Raw genomic sequence first — 7,362 nt, forward strand, 5'->3', positions numbered from 1 at the left:
CACGCTACACCGACTGAATTTTTCATACAACAACTGCGTATATTTTAGAAGAAGCAACTACCTATGTATTTTTTACTATTTCCATACAAAATATGTTAGCGTGAGTGCGAAACTTAATAAATAAAATACAGGTGTCGAATAAATGGCATAGTAAGCCGATATATGTATAGGGTGTGTACTCACAGTAAAAAACAATATCTAATTCTCATTACTAAAAGTCATCCAACTACGAAAATAATATGGAGTAGCAATCTATGTAGGTAGGTAGCTAGAGAAAAAAATACTAAACTACACTGTGCCAAAATACCTCAGACTTTACATTACTATGTTAGATCTATTCTAGTTAGATCTATTCAGTTACTTTTCAGTAATACTATATAATAATACAGCTACTACTGTATCAGAAAATCATGGTATGTAAATACTAACCCCCTTATTCATAGAGAAGTTACAGAACGTTTTAACTAATAAACTGTTTTGTCCCTCTCCGACAAAGAACAATTTGTTCTTTGAGAGAGAGGGACAAAACAGTTTATTAGTTAAAACGTATTGTAACTTTTCTATGAATAAGGGGGTAATAGTCTAAGTCATATCAATATCGAACCAATAGTCATAATACCGTCATAGAAACCGTCCTCCATAGACAATTCCATAGCTAAAGCGCTCCAAGCGTTCATCATAACGGTAGAAGCATAACAGAATTTTTCTAGCCGACTTCCCCTGTTATATAGCACTTTTCAATAGGATGCTCTGTAAACACGCTATCGGCACGCACACATAGAAACAAGCGTGAGTATAGGCGTGTATGTATACGCCTTTCTCTCACTCACACATGCATGGGAGTGATGGGACAAGGAATGTAGTAGAGACTCCCATTTTATGAAGTTTAGTTGTGGTTTGTATAGCGATTTTTACAAAGGTCAGAAATTTGTGTCTTGTTTTTGTATATGTGTGAATTAAAAAGTAGTAGAACTTAGCGAAAAATATAGGAGGCATCGGCGGGTTTATATTCTGATTATATTTCGGTGATGAAAAGGTGTTCACGCATCCCCATTCCCATCTGTTCTGTGTCATCAGTACTTTATGACTTCATGGCATCCGTTACCTAAAAATAACACCAGGAAAAATATGATTTGGTAGGTGAAAAACTGGATAAAAATTACAGAAATAGATAGAAAAAGTAACATCGGAAAACGTTTTATTTATAATTTATTAATTATTGTTAATGTTTTAAATTAATTATTCATATTATATCACAAATGGCCTCATAATTACCGTATACTTAGTACAAAAAAACTGGCTTTAAATTTCAATAAATATTGGATTTATGACTTCCCATTAGACTTTAAAGCCTAGCAGGTTTATTTTGGATATTTTTATTATTATTAATTCTAAAGAATTTAGTCATAACGACTACTCCATTCAATTCTATAGTTTTGGCGTGAAGCAACCTACTTTCTACACGCACACTTGGACAAGAGTTATCTGTGTGCAAATTACTTTCACTCGAACACATTTTATGTTTTTACTTTCTACTATAATTATAATATTATTTTCAAATATAAAAAATGGGTACCTACACTTGCTAGAAATAAAAAAATCAAGTGACATAGTACCAAATTACTCCTAAACGGAAAAAAACTAGGTTAATAACGCAGTCAGTTAGGGTAACGTAACGTACCTAGGGACATTTTCGACTACCCCAACTTTGAATGAAACTATCGCAGCGTACAACTAAGATATTAATGTGAAATTTTCTTTATTCGGTAGGATATATAATCTATTATCACTAGTATTTGTGCTAAAGCTTTAGTGTGGCCACATTTTATTAAATTAAGATAAAAGTAAAAATGCTTGTTTTGTCCCAAGGTACGTTACACGTTTGTACCTTGGGACACTGTTTCCCATAGCTTTGTACTATGGAAAATGCAAACTTCTAAATAACGCCTTATATCTCTGTTCTTATTGATTTACTGCATCTCTCTTCTGTCTAGTTTCACTCTGGCACTAATAAGAACAGAGATATAAGGCATTATTTAGATGTTTGCATTTTCCATAGTACAAAGCCATAGGAAACAGTGTCCCAAGGTACAAATTTAATCGTGTCCCAAGGTACAAAAAAGCCATATTTAACCAAAATTTAAATATCTTTATTTTTAATTAATAGGAATCTTTCAGATAATTGCCATATCATAAAATTAAATAACTGAAAAGTTATAGGTGACATCCATGTCTTTATTTTGAGCATGCCTCAATGAGATAAAGCAACACAAAAAACTATACAAAAGCTACTTTTGACTCCAAAAAACTTCATATTGTCTTCACCACACACTCGATGCTGGTATGATCATGAGACTCACTAGTTTTGCCAAGCGAGTAAAATACTATGCCTAGGGTAGAATTTTAATGTGTTTATTTAGCCGGTTTTTAAAATACAATCAATGTCCCGAGGTACAAGCGTCCCAAGGTACGTTACGTTACCCTAATTATTGAAATACATTTAACAGCGCATCAGAATATTATCAACTAAAAACGTATTTTAAAATTGTTTAAATTAAATATGCTGACACCAAATTAACCAGGTACCTACTACAATATTGCACACAGCAGCATTTAGCTAGTCTATTCCGTTTAGGAGTGTTCTGGTGCTTTAGGTATTTATTATCAGTTTTATTAATCCAATTCTATTATGATGTTTATTCGTTGCAAATGCTTCTCTAAACAATCATAATTATGATATCGGTAAGAAATGATTACTAGCGTCTTAAATAAATCAAATAAATCTAAGTAAGAATTTTATGTTATGTTTATAGGCAAGACATATACAAAGTATTTTCTTTATACTTAGTTGTCTGGTAGAGATGATGATGCTATAAGCAATAAGGCCGCCTTTTTGTACTGTTTTTATTTTTAAATTTTATTTTGTATGCTGTTCTATTTTGGTGCAAATAAAGAGTATTGTATTTTATTTTTAAAAAACCAATCATGTTAGGGGGTTAGTTGTACCTATTATAATTTATAATAAGATATGCTCTATACGTTCCCAAAACCAAATTTTAAAAGTAATAAGTTATTTAAAAGGCTTTGGATCCTATAAAGATGTTATTTTAGACCAAAACCACAAAACACAGCATCAAATTTTCACTCAAAGATTCTATAGAAAAATATCTTTAACAGGCAGAAATAAAACCTTTTGTAATTTTAGCTGATTTCAATTAGTCAATTTATCCACTTAAATTGGTAAGATTCATAACTAACATTCATAACACATCCTGTTCATCCTCATATTTATTTTTATACCTTGTTAAACTCTAATTTGTTGTTTGAATGAGTTTAAGGTTTGATTATCTGACATGCTACAGAAGTGCAAAAAATTAACCAGATTGAACAATATAAAAAGGTACAATCTTTAAAATATTTTTTATTGTCAATGTTTATTGTATTTAATACTTAAGTCTGCATAACAATGATTAACTGGTAGTAGTATAACTGATGCACATATGCATTACTAAATGAAACATGACGTATAACCCTCGAGGTAACATTACCTATGACCCTCAAAAAACGAGATACGTTACGCTGCCACAGACAAGATAAACTTATGACACTCCCCTTTTTCCTTGGAGGGTAACAAATAACTCAAACATAACACCCAAACGCCATTACGTAATGTAAACACGTGCCGCAGGAAATTTGAACAAATCTTATTTTACGAAGCTGAGAATTTGGCCTTCACCTTACTCTTATGAGCTTTCTCCAACTTTCACCAATGTGAGAGCGCGTTTGATGGCCTCAATACTAGAGCCACTTTACACATACAAAACGATTCATCCGCCTCTTGTATGCAAACAAAGACAAGCCTTATTTTAAGAAGGGTAAAGGAGGAATTAGGATGAAGATGCAGAATGAGTTGTGGTGGTATTTATGGTATGGGAATGTTGAGAACAGGTGGTCATGAAGTTTTCCTTTTTTTAAATCGGGTGTGGTGTGATGAGATGTTTGGATGTTGTAAAATCTGTTTTTTTATTGATTGATGTTTTTTTTTCTTTTGAAGGTACCGCAGGAAGGCATGTAATATCTAGCTACCTATACTTACGCCTAAATTAAAATCAACATAAAGTTTAACACATTAAAATTTAAGCATAGGTAGTAGAAACATTAAACGGAGTTTTTAGACATATTTAGGTGATGACAGCGTACGTAAAATTCAACACTTTTTTATATATTTAGAGACACTTTTTCAAGTTCATATTAATGTTTCTACTACCTATGCTTAAATTTTAATGTGTTTTAAACTTTATGTTAATTTTAATTTAGGCGTAAATATAAATATGTAATAATTCGAAATCGAAAACATGTTAGCAATATTAAAATTAAAAAATGCATCCAAAAATTCATTCAAACTCATGAAAAACTAGGTATTGTAAAAAAATCTCTTCTCAAATTATCCGAAATAATATATTTCTTATAAGTTAAGAATAAAAATGTTGATGAACTTTTTATATTTTAGAGTATAGACTATACAGCAATATAGTTTACATAAAATTTATCACAATAACCATATTTACAATGTTACTACAGCAAACTACCTATGGATGTACTGCAAATTATACCTAATTATTAATTTATTTATGAAATAGCAATATGTCTACTCAAATACCTCCGAGGTAGACACTTTTTCAAGTTCATATTATAAGTAAATTTTTAAGAAACAAAAAATATTTACACTATTGTTAAATAACGTGTAAAAAATTATATCACACACTACCGTGTAGGGTACTTATTTTTTTACTGCCTAGTTGTCTAACTTTGAGGTACAGACTTTTAGTAGGTATTTCATCAGTAATTTAAGGACCAATCTCCCACCCCAAATTTCCTAAACCTATCCTCATCGCCTCGCTACTCCAGCAGCTATAATTTATTAAAATACTTCGCAAAAACGCAGTCCGTAAGTATGCCAACCGGAGTGCCGCATTTCGCACTGCCCGCCTACCGGACACGAGTTTTTGCTAAGAGGGAAAGTCGGATACGACTCGTCGAAAGTTTGTGAAAGTGTTTGTGGACGCAATTGTTTCGTAACACGTATGTTGTGTGAAACTTTTTCGTGTGCGGTCAGTTTTGGGACTGCGGTTGCGACAGTGTCTGTTGAGTCGTATGGAGGACTTCTTGTTGAGTTTGCTAGCGATTTTTTTCTAGCATCTTTGGTAGACACTTTTTACTTTATTCCAGGATTTATTCTAAAAATGAAAACAATTGCGAAGCCAGTCATCATACATTCACGGGCCATGAAAACGATCCACTCACAAAATTCCAACACCAAACGACCACAATTTTTTCAAAGATTTAATATAAAATACATTCATATATAATACACATGAAAATATAAAATTTTAACAAATTATTAACGTTTTTAGTTGGTAATATCCTGATGCCCTGTTAAATGTACCTACTTTAATGTTGCAGCAGGCGTTATTAAGCTAGTCTTTTTCGTTTAGGAGTAATTTATGCTTTTCTCAGTGGAACCTTTAAATAAAGTTTTGTTACAGTTACATAAGCACCATGTTTTCAGAAAATACTACCATTATTTACTAAAATATGTTTGCTATTCAGGTTAAGCAATGGTGGAAGCCTATTATGTCTACTTTATATATTTTTTAAATACTCTATAAACTCCGACCGAATGGCGTAGTGGTTAGTGACCCTGACTACTGAGCCGATGGTCCCGGGTTCGATTCTCGGCTGGGGCAGATATTTGTTTAAACACAGATATTTGTTCTCGGGTCTTGGATGTGCCCGTAAAATGGCAATAGGCCCGCCCCCTATTACATTGGGACTGACATAACACTCTGGAGAAAAGTAGGTGCGGCAATGCACCTCTGCCTACCCCGCAAGGGAGTACATTAGTACAAGGCGTGAGTGCGTGTTTGTTTGTTTGTTTGTTTGTTTGTTTGTTTGTTTGTTTGTTTGTATACTCTATATATAACATTCCTGCAGCCTTTCACATTGAAAAATATTGTATTCGAACCACATGGGAGTATTTATACGGTCTTATTCATAAAAAAACCTTAAAGTAGGTTTACTGAGCTCAATAGCTACGGAACACTTTAAGCCTATTTGAGGTTTCATAAAAATCTCTATTCATAATCGTTCCGTAAACCTTCAATAACTATAGTGATGCTAATAGATTTCACAGACCAAACATTTTGACATTTACCCTATTAAGTTGCCGGTCTGACGAAACCATAAACAAAAATAGCGAAAACTTTCATTCATTTATCAATCTCTATTATCTATGTTAGCCACGGCGCGGCACTTAAAAAAGTTTACGTTGGCTTAAAAGCGCAGTGGCCAAGCCAAAACCCACAAAAAAAAATATTAAATTTTTACGTTACCATGGCAACTTATTTTCAGCAAATATTAACTCACAACAAATGTCAAATCGTCAATAAAGCAGAACAGCTGTTGACCGGCCGCCATGTTTTTGTACAATAGGAGGTTTACGGAAGGTGTATAGTAGGGTCCAGCCAACTTTAGCATATCAAGGTTTTACGAATCAGTTGGAGAGTTCTTTAGCGCTATTGATCGTTTATGAATAAAGTTTTTTTGACATTTGCTTATAGCAGGCCTATAGGTCTCCCGTAACTTTTTATGAATAAGACCGATATTTATTACAGCACCTGAATCATTACAATTTCCTTACAAAAAAACTCTTACAAACAACCTTAGTCATAGTTCTGTTCATGTAAGCTGACTTTCACCAAAACTTTTAGGCTCAATGACATCACCATGACGACATCCTTATATCATCAGCCTCCTTCGGACTTGGTCACGATCCAACCAGTGGGGTTACTCTTTACTGACGAAAAACGAACGATCAAGAGCTGTCGTGCAATGGGCACGTTTAATACGAGATAAACTCGCGGCTCGCGCAGCAGCGCTGTGAAAGTCCGTTTTTATAGAGTGACCCCCCAGATGCCTTGGAGAAAGTAGTTCATTGACCTGGTCGGCCATTGACGTATTTGGTTGTGTGTATGCCTGAAGTTTGAGCATTTTTATGTATTTTCGATAGCGTAGGATGGAGGATGTTTGGCTATGGTAAATATATGTAGAAGGTGGAGAGGAGACCTTTGTTAAAAGCCTTGAAAACTACCTAGGTAAATTGAGTTTTGGAGAAATTATTTCTCTTGAAAACATTAAATGAATAAATTTGATAATGAAATTGAGATCAGGGAGTTGATAACTTATAGTTTTTAATATTTTTTAAGTAGGTACGTGTAAGCAATATAATGCTTCTATTTTACTTTGGTATTAAAATGAACATTCAGTTTCAAAAAACAAACAGGTAAATTCATCACTGCTTAT

This window comes from Plutella xylostella, chromosome 26 (genome assembly GCF_932276165.1).
Source record: "Plutella xylostella chromosome 26, ilPluXylo3.1, whole genome shotgun sequence".
NCBI classification, from domain to species: domain Eukaryota; kingdom Metazoa; phylum Arthropoda; class Insecta; order Lepidoptera; family Plutellidae; genus Plutella; species Plutella xylostella.